The sequence below is a fragment of the Eptesicus fuscus genome, chromosome 6 (genome assembly GCF_027574615.1).
Source record: "Eptesicus fuscus isolate TK198812 chromosome 6, DD_ASM_mEF_20220401, whole genome shotgun sequence".
Lineage (NCBI taxonomy): Eukaryota > Metazoa > Chordata > Mammalia > Chiroptera > Vespertilionidae > Eptesicus > Eptesicus fuscus.
Window position 1 is genome coordinate 94,455,361 of NC_072478.1, and position 19,695 is coordinate 94,475,055.

Below are 19,695 nucleotides of genomic sequence, written 5' to 3' on the forward strand. Positions count from 1 at the left end.
AAAATAATATGTATCATGTTCATGGATTGGTAGAATCAACATCATTAAAATGTCCATACTACCCAAAGCAATGTATAGATTCAATGCAATCCCCATTAAAATACCAATGGCATATTTCAAAAATCTAGAACAAACTCTCCAAAAATTCATGTGGAATAAAAAAAAGACCCCGAATAGCCACAGCAATCCTAAGAAGAACAAAGTTGGAGGGATCACAATACCAGATATCAAGCTATATTACCAAGCCACGGTTCTCAAAACTGCCTGGTACTGGCACAAGAACAGACATATAGACCAATGGAACAGAACAGAGACCCCCAAAATCTACCCAAGCCATTATGCTCAATTAATATTTGACAAAGGAGGCATGAGCATACAATGGAGTCAAGACAGTCTATTCAATAAATGGTGCTGTGAAATTTGGTCAGATACATGCAAAAAAATGAAACTAGATCACCAACTTACACCATACACAAAAATTAGCTCAAAATGGATAAAGGACTTAAATGTAAGATGGGAAACCATAAAAATCCTACAAGACTCCATAGGCAGCAATATAGCAGACATATGTTGTAGCAATATCTTTACAGACACAGCTCCTAGGGCAATGGAGGCTAAGGAGAAAATAAATAAATGGACTACATCAAAATAAAAAGCTTATGCACAGCAAAAGAAAGCATCAACAAAATAACAAGAAAGCCCACTGCATGGGAGAACATAATTGCCAATGATATTTCCAGTAAGGGTTTAATCTCTAAAATTTACATAGAACTCACACAACTTAACGAAAGGAAGATAAATGATCCAATCAAAAAATGGGCAAAGGATCTAAATAGACACTTTTCAAAAGAAGACATACAGAAGGCCCAGAGACATATGAAAACATGCTCAAAGTCACTAATCATCAGAGAGATGCAAATCAAAACAACAATGAGATACCATCGCACACCTGTCAGAATGGCTATCATCAACGAAACAACAAACGACAAGTGCTGGCTGCCGAGGATGCGGAGAAAAAGGAACCCTCGTACACTACACTGCTGGTGGGAATGCAGACTGGTGCAGCCACTGTGGAAGTTTCCTCAAAAAGTTAAAAATAGAACTCCCATTTGACCCAGTAATCCCACTTCAGGACTATATCCCAAGAAACCAGAAACACCAATCAGAAAGGATATATGCACCCCTATGTTCATAGCAGCACAATTTACAATAGCTAAGATTTGGAAACAGCCCAAGTGCCCATCAGCAGATGAGTGGATTAAAAAACTGTGGTACATCTACACAATGGAATACTATTCTGCTATAAAAAAGAAGGAACTTTTACCATTTGCAACAGCATGGATGGAACTGGAGAGCATTATGCTAAGTGAAATAAGCCAGTTGGAGAAAGATAAATATCACATGATCTCACTCATATGTGGGATATAAAGATCAACATAATTTGATGAACAAGACTAGATCCGGAGACAAATGGGGGCGCGGGGAGGGTAGAGAGCAAGCAAAGGACTTGTATGCATACATATTAGCATAACCAATGAACACAGACACTGGGGAGGTGGGGGCTTGCCCGGGGTGGGAATGGCTGCAGGGGGGAGGGGTCAATTGGGGGAAAAGGAGACATATGTAAAACTTTAGACAATAAAAATAAATTAATTAACTAATTAATTAAATAAATAAAAGATGTAGAATTAAAAAAAGAAAAAGCCACTGAACTGCACACTCTAAATGAGTGAACTGCATGGTATGTTCATTATGTCTCAATAAAGCTGCTACCGAAAGAAAAAAAAAAGGAAAGAAAATAATATGTATCCTTTAATCTAACAATTCTCAAACTTTATGTCCTCAAAACACATTTTCATCTTAAAAATATTTAGGATCCAAACAGCTTCTGTCTATGTAGATTGTATCTACCCATACCTACTGTATGCAAAGTTAAAACTGAAAAATGTTTAAATTGTTTATTTATAAATTCATTTCAAAAATAATAAAAATATCATATAATAACATAAATAATACATTTTTAAAAGTCTTTTCTAAACAACAACAAAAAAGAGTGGCATTGTTGGACACTCCTGGAAATCTCTTTAATGTCTAGCTTAATAGAAGACAGTTGAATTTTCATATTTATTTCTGCACCAATTTGTTATGTGTCACATGTCATGTAGCCACTAGAAAACTCCACCATACACTTATGAGAGAATGAGAATGGAAGAGCAAATATTTTGACACTACTATGAAAGTAGTTTCAACCTCACAAACCTCTTGAAAAGATATCAGGAGCCCCCAGGGGTTCCCAGACTACAGTTTGATAACCACTGCTCTAACCTCTAAATTTTTTCATGCCTTATATCCTAAGTTTCAAATCCAAGATACAGCTGATTCAGATGACAGACAACTTTTACATCCTAATTGTCAGGCTAATAATTTGGCCCTATCCTTTAGAATTATTCTATTCACCGGTCCATAACCTCTCTGTCTTGAGGTGTAACTGATTATTAAAAGCTCTGCTCAAAAAGTCAAAAAGCCTGGTTCTGCCACTAACTAGCTATGAATATATCAATTGTCCCCTCTGGGCCTTAGTTTATCCACTTGCCAAATAGATGCTTATTTACTTCATAAAACTGCTTAAAGATTAAATTGGATAGTAGGCCATGAAAATGCTTTTAATACATCCATGTAATAGGATATTATACCATTATTTTAAATAATTGTATTATTTAGTATGCTTTGGGTTGTCAGGAACAGATAATACCACTCAAATAGGCTTAGATTTATTGACTCATTTAATTGAAACGTCTAGAATTGGCACAAGTTTCCGGCATGCTTTCATCCAGAGGTTCGTTATGGAGTCCAGGCTCTGATTTGTGTTTCTGCCACACTCTCAACTCTACTCTGTATAGCCTCGGTCTCAGCCAGTCCCACCCTCTCCTGTTAGTAATAATGATTGCTGAACTTCTAATCCCACCTTCTCATACCACACCACCTAAGGTAAAAGAGAGCATCAATTCCAGAAGCTTCCGTGAAAGACAGAAAAGAATTCTAACTCAGAGGTCCTCAGCAAATGTCTCCTCTTGGATCCAAACTGGGCCAAGTGCCCACCCCTAAACCAATCACCAAAGTCTGGGTGATAAGATAAGATGATTGGCTCAATCTAATCAAAGTCTATTCTGAAGCCAGGGTTAGGATGATTTACCCAAACCATTTGGCTGGGAAATTCTTCATTTTGTTAAGAAATGAAAGGATAGGAATAGTTGTTTGGAAAGCAATGAATGTCCAGTGCAACATCACAGATCTGCATTTATTGACCAAGGAAGATGATCACAGCATACTGTTCGGTAAGAAAAAAAATAGATTAAAGAAGGATATGTCTACTAAAATCCTCATCTACAAAATTCATATGAATACATATCCTATCTAATAAAAGAGTAATAATCAAATGGACCGTACCTCTGCTACACCCACAAGCCACGCCCACCAGCCAATCAGGAGTGAATATGCAAATAAACCTAACCAAGATGGCTGTGGCCACGAAGAGCAGGAGGGAGGTTTGGCTTTCCCTGGCAATGGAGGAAGCCAAGCTTTCCGCCTGCCCTTGCCCACCCAGGCCTCCACTCAATGCTACAAAGTTTCAATTATAGAAGATAAATAAATCCCAACAAAAATGGCGGCAGCCACAGAGCTGGAGAGAGCAGGAGGCTAGGGTTGCCCCCGGCGATGGAGGAAGCCAAGCTTCCGCAGCCCTGGCCTGCCTTGGCCTCCGCTTAAGGCTACAAAGTTTCAATTATAGAAGATAAATAAATCCCAACAGAAATGGTTGCCGCCACGGGGCAAGCAGAAGGCTTGGCTCCGCTCCAGGCTACAACGTTTTAATTGTAGAAGGTAAATAAATCCCAGATACCAGGGCCTCCTCTTGGGTCGCTGGGGGGCATGGCCGGCCTGCAAACCACCACAGACCCCTCGCCCAGGCCTCCCCATGCCCCAAGGGAACCCCCATCCTGATCTGGGACACCCTTCAGGGCAAACCAGCTGGCCCCCACCCATGCACCAGGCCTCTATCCTATCTAATAAAAGAGTAATATGCAGATTGACCATCACTCCAACACACAAGATGGCTGCCCCCATGTGGTCAACGATCCTGCCCCATGTGGACACAAGATGGCCACCACAAGATGGCCAGCAGGGGAGGGCAGTTGGGAGGGACCAGACCTGCAAGGGAGGGCAGTTGGGGGCAATCAAGCCTGCAAGGGAGGGCAGTTAGGGGTAACCAGGCCGGCAGAGGAGGGAAGTTGGGGGCGACCGCGCCTGCAGGGAAGGGCAGTTGTGGGGGACCCAGGCCTGCAGAGGAGGGGCAGTTAGGGGTGACCAGGCCTGCAGGAGAGGGCAGTTAGGGGAAAACAGGCTGGCAGGGGAGCAGTTAGGCATCAATCAGGCTGGCAGGGGAGTGGTTAGGGGTGATCAGGCTAGCAGGCAGAAGCGGTTAGGGGCAATCAGGAAGGCAGGCAGGTGAGCAGTTGGGAGCCAGCAGTCCTGGGTTGTGAGAGGGATGTCCGACTGCCCATTTAGGCCCGATCCCACCACCGGGATTGGGCGTAAACGGGCAGTCGGACATCCCTTGAGGAGTCCCAGATTGGAGAGAGTGTAGGCTGGGCTGAGGGACACGGCCCCCCGTGCATGAATTTCTTGTACCGGGCCTCTAGTATCTGTATAAATATCCTTAGTGGTAATGGCTAAGGGATGAGATTATGGGTGACTATGCACATTTGTTTGTTTATTAGTTTGTTTCTGGTCATCTAGCTTTTATATACTAAGTGTAATGCTTTATTTTTTAACATATTTTTATTGATTCAGAGAGGAAGGGACAGGGAGAGAGAGATAGAAACATCAATGATGAGAGAGAATCATTGACTGGCTGCCTCCTGGATGCCTTCTACTGGGGATCAAGCCTGCAACTCAGGCATGTACCCTTCACTGGAAATTGAACCTGGGACCCTTCAGTCTGCAGTCCGACATTCTATCCACTGAGCCAAATCAGCTAGGGTGAAGGTGTAATACTTTATATAAAATTTCCATACTGGGACAAGTCTAAGATCCTATACATTTATGAAGCATAATCACTGACCATCCCATTCTTCATTCCTAACACCTGCTTGTCTTCCATCCTAGCACCTGAGGCTGGCCTTAGCTCATGTCACCCAGTGGAACCCTGGGCAAAGGCTGATTCAGTGCAAGAAGCTTCCAACTGTGTACATTTGCTTCAACACCCCTAAAGAATCACAAAACCAGGACCTCTTGCTCGGAATAGAAAGCAGTCTATTTTCATTCATATGCAATTCTAATTTTTATTGGTTCTTTTCCCTATCTCCTCCCCCTCTATCCAAACCCTCCATCAGCTCCCATGACCTCATCATGATATTCAGAATAATAGTCTTTTCCCACAGGTCATCAACTTCTAAAATAAGTATATTTCCATCAACGGAAGCAGCAGAATCACCGAAATTATTATACCTCAGTTCAGAGTCACAAGCTCATTAAAGACTGATTATTGTACTTTACCCCCAAAAAAATGAAATTGGAAGGAGCAGGATGATTCTTTTTTTTTTTATTTAACTAGGGAAAGAGACACATAGGCAGATTAATGTAAAAGGCAGCCTTTGGAGGAGATAGATGAGACAGCTAGTAGGTAAGAAAATGAGGGAACAACAACAACAAAATACCACTAAAGTCTTGGTAAACATTTCACTGACCTCTGAATTCCCCTGGAAGACACCAACAGCAGTGCAGCAGCTTGGTCAAAAGGAAGAAAACTCAAGAGCAGAAATCAGGAATTCTAGATCACCTACTGCACCTTATTCCAGGCGGGACTCATCCACTTCTCTGGGCCTTTGAAGTTTAAAAAAATCAGAGATGGCAAATGACATCCATCCACCACCCCTTCTTCCTCTTTACTAATCCTTTCCCAGGGAGCCCAGATGCAGCCTGGGAATCAGCACCATGCTCCAAGCAGCCACTCTCCATTTATCAATGGACACATGAGGCTGTCTGATTTCCCTGGGCTAACCATCTCTACAGTGCCCAAAAAATTCTGATGCTCTCATTTCCCTTTGCTCACCCAGGCTTCCTTCATTTGCTAAACGCTCACAGCTGGCATTTAATAATCAGTCATAACATTATTAGCATCATTCATAAAAACAACAGGGAGTTATGAGTGCTTGCCATTGAGAGGAGATTAAAACAGTGACAACACATCTGACTACTGTGTATGTCAGAGGAATTGTCTTGTGCAAGAGACAGTCAGGAAAATCTGTGTAACCCGAAGAGATGGGACTGAGGTGTTTCAAGGCCACAGGCTGGCCCATACGAGAGCATTTCTCTACCTCTGGATGTATTGCAGGCAAAGCGGATTTAGCCACATCCCAATTAGGCTGTAGAAGAGGGTCACCATTATGTGAGATGGACCCAGTGTAAGTGATGCAGGGCATGGTGAGGCCAATGGCAACCAGGGAGCACATGTCTAGTCTGAAGGAGACAGGTACAAAGATGCTCCAAGCAAATGCAGCCCTGCGTTTATTTCCTCCTTCCTCCTCCAGCTTCCAGCTGTCCTCCCTTCGGTCATATAAGCCCCCTCTTATTGTCTCCCCACTAGGCAACTAGCACTTCTGCCACAGATTCATGTGTAAATAATGAGGAGGTGGCATAAACAACGAGCCATAGGAACACAGAGCAAAGAGAGATGGGTTTGGTGTGATGGGGTTGGTGGAGACCTCCTGGAGACAATGGCATTGGCTCTGGACTCTGAAGGGGGTTGGAGTCCAACACGCAGAGATCAAAAGGAAAATGCCCTCCAGGCAGGAAAATAGCATGAGCAAAGGCCTGGGGTAAGGAAATGTTGGAGCAGAGGGAACGTGAAGAGATAAAACTGGAAACATAGGTCCCAGGCAAATCACAAAGGTTCTTGGGTGCTCCACCAAGGAAGTTGGACTTTATGATGCTATTTAAGGGGTTTAACTCCTCAGCTTCCCAGAGCAACCCTCCTGGTCTCTTGCCTCATTCCTCACTCAGGCCTCCCCTGGAGGGCAAATGGGAAAGAGGCAAACTCATCTGATTCTGTCACCTGCTACTTAATCTAATCCCAACTGGTACACAAAGGATATGAACCAAAGTGTATTTTAATCATACCACTTCCTATAGTCAGTCAACAAAGTAAGGCCCCATAATGTACCAGGAACTGGGGACAAAATGAGGGGCAAAGCAAACTAGGTCCTGCCCTCTTATTGCATACAATCTATTGGAGGATAATTAAGTAAATAAATAACAAAATAATTATGAACTGTAGGAAGATCAATAAAAGAAACAATTATGGTGCTGAGACAAGGAATGGGGGAGGTGGCAATGGTTAGAAGACCTACAGTAAGCATGATAGTCAGAGAAAGGTTTCTGGGAATGTAATATTTAAAGAAACCAAAAAAATGAAAAGGAACCAGCCAGGTAAAATGGGGGTGGAAGGAGGAGATTTGCAGACAGAATGCCATATGCAAAGGCCCTGGGGCAGGAAAGCACCAGGTCTGAAAAAAGAAACTGAAAATTGACCAGGGTAGCAAGATCATCAATGGAGCAAAGACAGTGATTCTCACAGCAACTAGTTGGCCCTCCTTTTATATTACATCTTATGGATGCCTCTGTGAAGCCAAATGGCATGCATTCATGGCCAAAAGGAAAGGGCAAACAAGCTTTCATATACTGTAGGGCTGAGGGTGATGGAAAAACAGATGGTTTTCATGTTGGGAAATAAACTTTTAAGGCAAGATGAATATCTCCTTTGAGTTTATTCACGAGTCCACAAAGCTCTGCTTTCTTAGCCAACACACCACACCCCAGGAACCTCAAGATATCAAATACTAGAATCTTTCAGGAATTTCCACTGGAAGGGCAGTGCTCAGTGTGGTAGCTTCTCAGGAGGGAAGGGGAAAAGAATTTAAATAAAAAAGGAAAGTTCCAGTGCCAATCAGAAGAAGAATGACATGGAACAGACAGACGAATCTTGGGGGGAAGAGATTAACCAAAGAACTTATATGCACGTATGCATTACCCAAGAACACAGACAATAAATAGGGTTGTGAAGGCCTGGAGAGGGGTGGGATCTGGGTGAAGGGGACAATGCGGGGAGGAAAAGAGGGGAACATCTGTAATACTCTCTACAATAAAGAGAAATAATGAAAGAGAGAGGAAAGAAGAAATGAAGGGAGGAAGAGAAGGGAGGGAGGGAGGGAGGGAGGGAGGGAGGGAGGGAGGGAGGGAGTCAAAACCTCCTGGCCATTTCTCCAACCCAAGTAGCTAATATGACCTAGAGCAGAGAATTAAGTGAATATTCCTTTTAAAAGCAAGCTGATGCTCCTACGGCATTGAGGGGCACCGAGGCCCTTGCTTCATGTACAGACACTGAGCTCATCCCCAAAGATTTGGATTCAGTAAGATGGTGATAGGGCCCAGAGATCTGCCTTTTCAACCAGGACCAAGTGTTTCTGCCATCACTGAAGAACGCTGCCTCACTTGGACTGGGGGAGAGGGCAGTTCGGGTAAGAAGGGAACAGGGCCAGAAGGAAGGCAGAGGTACAGAGAGACTCCTCAGGAAGACTGCACAACTCTGAGCTGTGTTCCTGTGAGGCTGGGGTCACAGCTGCCTCAACACCTTAGGCTCCTACCTTCCTCTTGCCCTGCCTGTGATCTCTCTTGTTACTCCCTGCAGACACAACTGCTCGAGGGCACTCCCACTCTGTCAAAACCTCCTGGCAAAACCTCAGGCCTAAAGACATGTATTTCCAACTTTCTTTCCATGCGCATTATAGCTTGAAAAGAAGACACAGACAAGGTTTTAGGCCCACAAATCTCAAATTCCTCCCCATGACCTGACTAAGGCCAATGCCTCCATCTCTTCAAGTAACCCCATTGCTTCTCTCCTACTCAGGAATTTGCTGACATCTTTGTCCCTGTGCTCTTCTGTATGAACAAGAGGTTCTTCTTCATTGGATCATTCCCTAGGCCTACAGACTCACTGCAATATCTCCCATCACCTGGGCACCCACAGCTCCTTCAGTGACCACCCCCATTTCTCTGTCTCCCTTAGATCAATCTTTTCTGAAAAAGTTGTCCCTGCACGGCTAGCATGGCTCAGTAGTTGAGCATTGGCCTATAAACCAGGAGGTCATGGTTCCATTCCCAGTCAGGGCTCATGCCCGGGTTGCAGGCTTGATCCCAGTGTGGGTTGTGCAGGAGTTAGTCGATCAATGATTCTCTGTCATCATAGATGTTTTTATCTCTTGCTACCTCTCCTTTCCTCTCTGAAATCAATAAAAATTAAAAAGAAAAGGTTGTCTCTATCCACCTTCCATCCCTCCCCAAGTGTCATCTTGTCATCCTCTTCAGTTCGGCTTCCAACCCTCCACTCTACGAAACGGCTTTCTAATACTATTGCATTGGGCATTAGGATTTCAGCACATGAATTATGAGGGGAAACAAACATCCATCCTATCCATAATATATGGGAATTTAAGCATCCAGATGTATCCCCAGACACATCTTAAAACAAGCAAAATTACTTTGCAGGCTTTCAGTTCAGTAACCATCATGTAGCCACTGTGGACCTGCCAGGGTGGTAGGTGCTGGGTGTTCAGATGGAAGTCAGACCCAGGCCCCCTTTCCCACAATTGGACTCAGAACCTCGCCTCTTGTTCCCATAGTGTGATTTGAGAAGACCTCTTATGGAAAATGATCTTTTTAAAAAGGTGGACACACTGTGTACTATTTTTCTTCCTCCTCTAGGATTCATGAACTTAGCTTAATAAAGTTATAAATCCTAGGGTAGAAAAACCTGCTCAACTTTGTTTAACCCAGTGTTTCCCCAGTTTATTTGCCTGCAGATTCCCCATTTTGAAGAATATCTATTTGCAAACTTGTATTCCAAGGAACAACCTGATATAAACAATACCCCACCCTGCTGCTTACACCTCACCCCAATCGGACCAGTCAAAAGGGATGGGGCGTGGTCTCCAAAACTCCCTCTTTCAAAATTGGCTAGGCTTGGAGTCCTTCTTTCCTCTGGACCCCTTCTTTCATTTCCTCTAGCCTAGTGTCTTCATCTGGGCTCAGGGGATCCTAGAGGGGAATAGTTTTATGTCGATCTAGCACCAGCCCTGGCTAAGTGGATTTCATGTTCACCAGGAAGGAGCTTCCTGGAGCAGACCAGAAGATGGGGCTATTTTGGTCCAGGCAGGCGAAAAAGCTCAGCGAGGAGCCAGCTGCCCACTCCTCCTCCTGTCAGGCTGCCCTGTGAGATGTTCTCACTCTCTGCCGTCCTCCTGCTGTTCTTCTCGAATGTCACCCTAACTCTGCAGTGTTCAAATAGAGCTGGGGTTACACAACTTGCCTGTGTAATGTATGCTGCTGCCCTGCTTCTTTATACTTTTCTTCTGCCCGCAGTTACAAGAATCCAGAAGTAAACGGAACTCATGTCTAGATTTCATAGGTCCCAATCCTTCACTGAACAGATGAGAAAACTGAGGCACAGAAAAGCCCAAAGTCAGTAATTAGGAGCAGTAGCCCAAGCTTGTGCCCCAAGTCCAGAACAATTTCCATCCTATAATGGAAAGTCAGTATATATACACACACATACATACACACACACACACACACACACACACACACACACACGAGATCCAGTGCATGAAATTCATACGGGGGGGGGGGGGGTCCCCCTCAGCCCAGCCTGTACCCTCTCCAATCCAGGACCCCTCGGGGGATGTCCGACTGCCTCCGGGGATTGGGCCTAAACCGGCAGTCGGACATCCCTCTCACAATCCAGGACCGCTGGCTCCTAACTGCTCACCTGCCTGCCTGCCTCGTTGCTCCTAACTGCCCCCTTGCCAGCCTGATCATACCTAACCACCTCTGTCTGCTGGCCTGGTCACCCCTAACTGCCCCCCTCTGCTGGCCTGGTTGCCCCTTACTGGCCCCCCTACCGGTCTGGTTGACCCCAACTGCCTCCCCTGCTGACCTGGTCACCCCCAACTGCCCCCCCTGCTGGCCTGGTCACCCCTCGTGGCCCCTCTGCCAGCCTGGTGGCCCCCAACTGCTCCCCTGCTGGCCTGGTCGCCCCTCACTGCCTCTCCCTGCCGTCCTGGTCAACCCACACAGCCTGCTGTTAGGTCATTAGGTCACCCCTTACTGCCTCCCCTGCAGGCCTAGTCACCCCATGCAGCCTGCTGTTCAGTTGTTACTGGTGAGGGCGTCCTGACCAATTTGCATATTACCCTTTTATTAGTGTGTGTATGTATATATATAGAGGAAGGGAAAGGGAGAAGAGAAAGAGAAATATCAATGAGAAATAATAATTGATTGGCTGCCTCCTGCATGGCTCCCTACCAGGGATCAAGCCTGCATCCCAGGCATGTATCCTTGACTGAAATCGAACCCAGGACCCTTCAGTCTGCAGGCCGGCGCTCTATCCAGTGAGCCAAACTGTCTAGGGCTATGCATATTCTTTATAAAATTACCTAAAGAATGATACTTATGTTTCTGTGATTATTTGGGGTTTTTTTTTGCTTACTAATGTTTTGAACATCTTCCTTCCCCCATGATCACAGTTAGATCTACCTCCGTACACAATCCTGGTTTCCCTGCCTTGGCTTTGCCTTTTCATCATCCTTGCTGAACACAGCAGTCAGCATAATCTTTCTAAAATGTAAATCAGATCCTGTTACCTTCAGGCTCAGAAACCTTCAGTGGTTTCCTATTACTCTTAAAACAAAGGCCAAACTGCTCAATCTGATCTCCGAGGCCTTAGGTGACCTAGCTCCTCACTTCCTTCTTGGCCTCACCTCTGGCAGCCATACAGACTTCTTTCAGTTCCTTAAAGACACCCAGCTCCTTTCCCAAACTCCTTGACTCACTCAGAGCCTTTAAGAATGCTCTTCCCTCTCAATGAAATACCCCCATACTTGCATATACATGTGCACACATATGCATGCATGCGTGTTCACATTTGCACACACACACACATACTTCATCTAATCTTGAAAGCTTAGCTCAAATATGACTTCCTGTTTTTCCTGAAACCCCCTTCACTTCAACTCCACTCCAGACTATATCAGATCTGTTACTACTCACCCTTATAGCAGCATCTATTTCCCTTTAAGTCTTTGTCTAAGTGTATACTTGCATTTGCATATTAAATATTTGCAGAATTATGTGATGAACATATGTCTTTCCCTGTGAGACGGTAGGTCCATGGGGGGCAGGGGCCGGCTTTGTTGTATCCTCCACGCTTAACCCAGTACCTAACAAAGAGCAGACCCTCAATCAATATTTATAGAATGAATGAGTAAATGGAAATGCCAAAGGAAGAGAGGATGGGTGCAAGTTATAAAGGAAATGTTGTCAAAAGAAAAGATGAGTCTTTCCCTGGAAATAAGAAGACAAGTACACATTGTAGACCTCAAATGCAATTTAACAGGAATATCACCTTCTTTATTTTAAAATCAGCTTCCTTCCTATTCTGAGCTCTCAATCTGCCAGGGTAGAAATGGAGGGGTTAAGTCTTTAATGGAGGGTTCCTATTCCCTCCCACCCATGAATAAGAACACAGTGCATTGCTGTAATGCTCCAGAAACAGAAAAAGGGTTGTAACCTTCAGCCTATCATGGACACCACTGATATCTTCAATGTCCACCCCCACAGTGGTCCATTAAAGCATCACAGGCTACTTGGTCTCCATGCCCTGCATGGGGCACAGAACTCCCCTGTGACCCAGGTCCCCAATTTTAGGGTCCTGCCTTCCTGGAAGAAAGGGGGGTTTACAAAGCTGCCATCCCCAAAAGGTCTTATCTCCCTAGGGAGCTGCCACAGGACCTCCCCATAGAAAAGCATCATTCTGAGAATGTGCCTAGAGGATGTATCTCCTGCTCACTACCTCAGTCTGCCCCTGACCCAAACCTCTCTTCCCTTTTGTTCCAGAGGACACTTGCTCATTGCCTCCCCTTCTCCATGGAATCTCCATGGAGATACCATTGGTATCTCCTCACAAGATGCAGATGAGCTGTGGGCTGCAGGCTGCTTCTACTGACAGGAATCCCTGAGGTAAGAAGCCCAGAAGAGCCAAGCCACTTGCATAAAATAAGGATAATTGAGGAAGCTGAAAAACAAATTAATATTCCAATAAATCATCTTACCTCACAAGTCATTTTGTTGCCTTATACCCCCCAACTTCCTGTCTGAGCTGCAGCCACCTGTCATTTGCAAGAAGGTTCTGATTACTGGGGGTCAGACCTTATGTGGGGAGGCATGTCTCTCCCCCAAGGGAGCGGGTGAGTATCTAATGAAAGGGAGGAATTTGAAGAGGTACTGGGGAAAGGGGAACTAAAAATATTGAGAGGCAGGAGGTGAGGCATCTGGTGGGCCATTTCCCAGACACCTACACTAGCACCTTCTTCCCTTCCTCATAGTCACAGCGCCCCACTGTCCCCATCCCTGCTTCCTCCCTGTATTGTTTTAAGGCACTCTTCTGAGATCTTCATGGTAGAAATGCTTACACCACCCTGGAAATTCAGTTGAGTTTAGCCTGAGAAGAGAAGAATGGCAGGACTCAAGGTCTCTTGCAAAGGGTGGGTGGTGGTGGTGGGTAGTGGGTAGTAGGTAGTGGGTGAAGCTAGCCCTCCCAGTATTGGACTGTAAGACAGAATGCACCACAGGCCAGCTCCTTTGCAACTAATCAACCAGAGGGTCTTCTCACCACCATGGAACAGAAAAGAGGGTCCCTGCTCACCTGAATTACATAAATGCAGTCAATGGGGAAATTCTTTTGAGTAAGCTAGGCCTCTCAGCAACTGGAAGGTAAGCCAAGGGGTGGACTGTGACACCATGGTCTAAAGATAAGAGTTAGTCACACACCCTCAAGCCTAGGCATCCCCATCCAGAAAGCTTTCACTTGAGCTCAGCTGTTATCTCTGGCAGCTCCCGGCCATCCTAGGAAGATCTGCCCAGTTCCCATTCTGGCGCCAGCTCTTGGGTGAACCACAAAGGCTGGGATGACTTTTTTCTTAACTAATCTGTAGCAGCCACTCAGTTGGCTCGTGCCTCAAAGGCAGAAATTCCTCCTGTAGTTCATCAACACTGGTTTCTGCCAAGAAGCAGGGAAGGGGACAGGCTCTTGTCTCCCACAGGTCCCTGCCTGGCATATGAGCCCAGACACAGACTATGGCTAATGGAGCCACTGATTATACAGGACCTCAAGCTTAGTCCAAGATATCATATAAGGTGCAGGGTCTCCTTACCACAGGTCTTCCTTGGCCGGAAATCTCCACCTGGATCCTGGTGGTGATAAACAAGGTGATTATAAGGGCTTCACCTCACCTTGTCCTAGGTGGGGATAAGAACCCCAGAGGACTAAATACCAATGGCTCTGTCAGCCCTCAATGAATGGTCGTTGAGTGAATGAGTAACTGAGGAGAATATGTGGCTTTGCACCAATAAATATTAATGATCTACACTGTTCCAGAACATTTTATGTGAGGTGGGGGATACAAAAGTGGTTTGGGGTAATCTCCTTAGAAGGATTATGGCCCAGAAGAAGACACCAAACTCATGCAATGAGTGATGTTCATTTAATAAACATTTACTGAGCACCTACTCTGGGCTGGTCACTGTGCTGGGACAATGTTTGTGACCAAGAAGACATGGCCTCAGCCTCCATGGTGCTCACACTCTCATGAGCATGATGAGAACGTAAATGAGTAATTTACAATATAGTACAATGAATATTCTGAGTGCTCTGAAATGCAAAAGCAAGAGAACTTCATAGGAATGTGCTATTCAAGAAAAGGCTTCCTGGAGAGAAGGCAGAAGCAGGGGAGGGAAGACAGGGGGCCTGCACTACAAAGACTTGGAGAACAGACCATGGTGGACAGACCAGCTCAGAAGCTAGTGCAGAAACTGAGATGTGACCAACATGTCACATTCAAATCCCAGCTCCACTACTCACTCTGGTTCGATCTCAGATGATGAGCCTCAGTTTCATCATCTGTGATAAGATGGTGATGATAATGGCACCTGTTTCATAGGGTAGCAAGGATGATTAAATGAGTTAGGTAATACAAGGAAAGATCTTAGCAGAATAAATCTCAATATTCAATAACTAATATTATTGTTACTTTTTCACAGATAGGCTGGAACCAGGGAAATTATAACAATAGGCCCAGCCCAAGACATCCTCATGGAACAAAGTCATAGGACTTAGTGACAGGCTGTGTCTAGGTATCAAGGAAGAGAGAAAATTGGCGATGATTCTCTCATTGTTGAGGAACAGTGTGGAAACTGCACAGAGCCTTGAATTAGGATGTCAGAAGGACTGGGCTCTAACATTTGGTAGCTGGTAACTCTGGAACATCACTTAAGGCTCTGAGCCTCAGTTTTCACATCTGGAAAATGGAGATAACACTGGCTTCTCTGTGTACCTCACAAGGTGGTAATACAGAGCAAGCAAAAGGTGGGTGTGAAGGCCCTTTAATCAAATTGTAAAGTGCCACTGATGTGTGAATTATTATTATCCTAAAGGTTCTAGCTTGCGGAAACAAAAGTACGTTTTGGACTGAATCTCCAACAAAGAGGAGATCCTAGATTTCTTTTTCTTTGCTTTCAACTTGCCTTTAATGGCTCTAAAGCTGTGCTTCTCAAACTTGTCTGCCTCTGCAAATCACCTGGGGATCTCAGTAAGTGCAGGGTTTGTTTCAGTAGGTCCAGGGTGGGGCCTGCGGTTCTGCATTTCAAACAAGCTCATGACTGATACTGCTGCTGGTCCATGGACCACACTTTGAGTAGCAGATTCACTAGGGGGTCACATTCCTCAGGATGAGCTGACAGCATAGTCTAAAGGAGAGCTAGGACCCTGTGAAAATACTTAGGATCCACAGCTGTCAGGGTTCAACCAGCCACTCCTCCTTTAGTGACAGTCACTCTATGGTGCTTGCACAGTGTCCAGCTCTGTTCTAAATGCTTGGCAAAAATTCATTCATTTAATCCCCCATGACATCCCTATTTTTGCCCCCTATTTTACAGATAAGGAAACTGAGACCAAAGAAGCTAAATTATTTGCCCAGGGACACACAGCGCAGAGTCTTTATACCTCCAAGTCCAGAACACAGAATAATAAAACGGCAATTCTGTGATCAGTTGTCCCTCTGAACCTCAGAGCAGAAAAGCAGCTGCTAAAATATCATCCGCTATGAAAGCTGCTTAAAGCTGAGTCCCTCAGTGGCAGTGGCCTAAAGGGACAGTCTCAGATCTGCCCTGGTTCCTATCCTGATTGATGTTCCTCTCCCTTCCATCATGTGAGCTGCAGAGGACCTTCTAATAAACCCTTTGCTTTTGCATATCACAGGGCCTGCCTGGCTTCCAATCCTGACTTCACCAGTTCCTAGTTACTTCACTACGCCGAGGCTCAGTTTTTTCATCTGTAGCATGGGTAAAATAATAGTATCCACCCCATTGAGTTGTTGAGCAGGTTAAAAGTGATCAAGCTCATTGAGCACTTAGCCTACTGCCCAATGCACAGCATGGGCACCATAACTGTACTTGGTATGATTATTAAGGCAAAGTAAGAACAGACCCTTAGCCCCTGTACTGTGAATTCAGCCCAAAACCACCTGACTCTCTTCCTCAGATGTGGCAGAAGCCACCCCGGGTGTCAGGGTGTCGGTATGAATAGCTTGTGCTTCTAGCAGGAAGTTCCAGGCCAGGCACCTGCCAGCCACATTCGACACTGCTTCTCTTAGAAAATGGGGAATGTGTCACAGAGCCGGGGGCCCTTTAGTGCACATCAGGGAAGCACTTTGCACAAATGGTTGGATCAACTCTTCATGACACTGGCCCTGGGCCCACTATGAGTCAGCCTTGCAGTCCAGCTCAGCACCACACTCCTCCAGAGGTGATCCTAAGGCGACTCTCTTCAGTGCTGCCTGCCTCCCACTCCTTCCTCTCCCCTCCCATCTGCTGTCACCAGCCACACCACCCTGAACCCCCAAGGAACCCAGGATGAAACAGAGAGGCAGGTGAGTGATGTGAATGACAATTGTCCAGGACCCACACTGGATTCATTAACTGCTATTAAAAGATACTCCAAGTCGTTATTGTGACATTATGGGGACTTAGCTGATTGCAGCTAATCTCAGACTTCCTTTGTGTTCTTAATGGAAGGGAGCACCCCATGTGAAAAATCTCATTTTGTGCCTATTTTCTAAAATTTCATTTAAGAAAAATAACTAGAGCAAAATGTGATATTCAACCATTGAAAATGAGTAAGATAAGGGTTTAGGTACAAAGCAAGGGCATCACGGGTAGAACTGTTTTTAGTCAGGTGGACGTTAGGGACAACAGACACACAAGATGAATTAAGGAGTAAGGTATATTGAATCATTTGGTGAGCACATCGTCCTCTTTTATTCTCTTCCATGCCTTCCTATTACATCCGTGAGAAACTCTCTTTTAGAGTAGTGTGTCTTTAATACCCTCTGACGCAACTAATCTCTCTTTTTAACAAAGGGAAAACTGCCCACAGGTAATAGGCAACACAGCACAACCTACTTGGAGTAAAACCCCACCTAAGGCACACACTGACTCTGGGGCTTTGGGCAAGTGGATTAACCTCTCTGTGGCTCAGTTTCGTAATCTGTAAAATTGGGATAATAATAGTCCCTCCTTCACAGAGTTACCTTGAGGATCGAATGAGTAATATAAGAATCACAGCCAACAGAATCCCACTAGACTGTAATAGCTTTGTTCTCATTGTACTTACGTTTATTGTTCAATTCTATGTGAGGCACATCATATTTGTTTTTATTACTAACAGTAATATAGAATATATTTGTAAATGAGAGATACTTAAAATTTAAACAAAACTAGCATATTAACAATAAAACAGATAATATGAGGCTGGAAAAAGATCACTGAAAGTGGTACTTGAACGACTGAATTTTGGGAAACTTGATCCAGTCAAATTCATTCATTTTACAAGTGACGACCTGAAGCCCAGAGCGGGAAAGTGAGTTCCCTGAGGTCACACAGAAAGCTAGCGGTAGAGTGGTACTAGAATCTAGAACCCTAACTTCCAGCCCAGTGATTTATCCAACATGATGTGTTCAGGTCACTAAATTGATAATGTCGAAAGAAAGGAAAAATTAAAAGGTACCTTTGAAATGAGTGGCCACTCCCTTTGAAGCCCTAGAACTGGGGCTATTATTAGGGAAGGCCTTAACTGCAGTGAACCACTTTGCTCACACACACACACCCCAAAGGAAATAATATGATTTTAGGTTTTCAAAAACTTCAGGCAGGACACAAAAACAACTCAGAACCCAGGATAATGTTTTCGTTGGATTATAAGCAAGATATGTCTTTGAAATCTTTTTTTTTTTTCTCCTCATCAAAGCACATTTAGGCTGAAGTAGAAAATACTGCAATGATTTTTTTTTTATATATAAAAGCAAAAAGAGCAGGCAAGAAGGTGTCTGCCTCTTTGGAGAACAAAGGTGGAATTTATGTGGCCCAACGTAACCACGGCGTGAGGTGTGACAAGATTACATCGCTGGGGGGAGATCAGCCCACTGGCAATTGGAGAACAAAAAATAAATTGCTTCTCAGCCCTGGCCTAAGTGGTAACTGGCTCCAAAACTGGACATCAGACTCCCAACCTTCTTTATCCTTTCTCTTCTGTAGACAGGCCTAGAGGTGTCTTCTCACTGCTAACTTTCCTTGGCTCTGATTATTTGCAAATGCTCTAGAGCCTAGTGAATGAGTGTCATTCTATTAGCAGAGGTGAATACCCACCTCCACCAGCACCCACTGCAGTGAGCAGCATACTGAACCTCGCCATGCAGAAGTCCTTTCCTTCAGGAAGATGGGTCTCACATCTTATGAATAAAATCGGAAGCAATGAAGAAGAACTGGATGTGACACCAGAGGAAGGGATCTCCCTTGGAGTACATTAAACTAAGAACATGAGTGTCGCAAACTGAAAAGTCCTCATGGAAATGAGAAGAGTGGGCCCTCTGGGGACAGTGGGGACCTAAAGGTTGTGTGCCTTTCTAAAGGGGCAGCAGCAACTCAGCTCCAATGTTGATTGTAATGGGGACCTAATATTGCCAGATCTTTCCATCATTAGAGAGACACCAGGAACCTAGATTTTATATAATTTTTCCCTCATTTTTAAATGTCGATGACTAATTTGCTTTTTATCCAAAATTCACTGTATGCTCAACACAAGCATCTGAGCAGCAAACCCAGCCTCTGGGCACCTTTGGTCTGTACTCTCTCCCTAGGCAGCCTTTTTCCTTTCAGACTTTCAGGCACAAAGCATGAGCAATGACTCCCAGACTACCCTCCAGCCTGGCCTTCACCAGGGCTCTAGATCTGCGTGACTCAGCTCCAGCCTCTGGTTTTGTTGTTATTCTGGACCAACATATAAGGCATGGATGGTGAAGGAGGCAATGAAGGAAAAATATAAGAACCTAGTGGCATCCAACATGGCAGAGAGGTCAGGATGGCTTCTTGTTCTCACTTATAGCCTCAACCCTGAATACAATGCCTGGTACAAGTAGGTTTGTTTCTGGATGACAATATGAAGGAATAAACTGGAAGACAAATGGAGTCACTGTG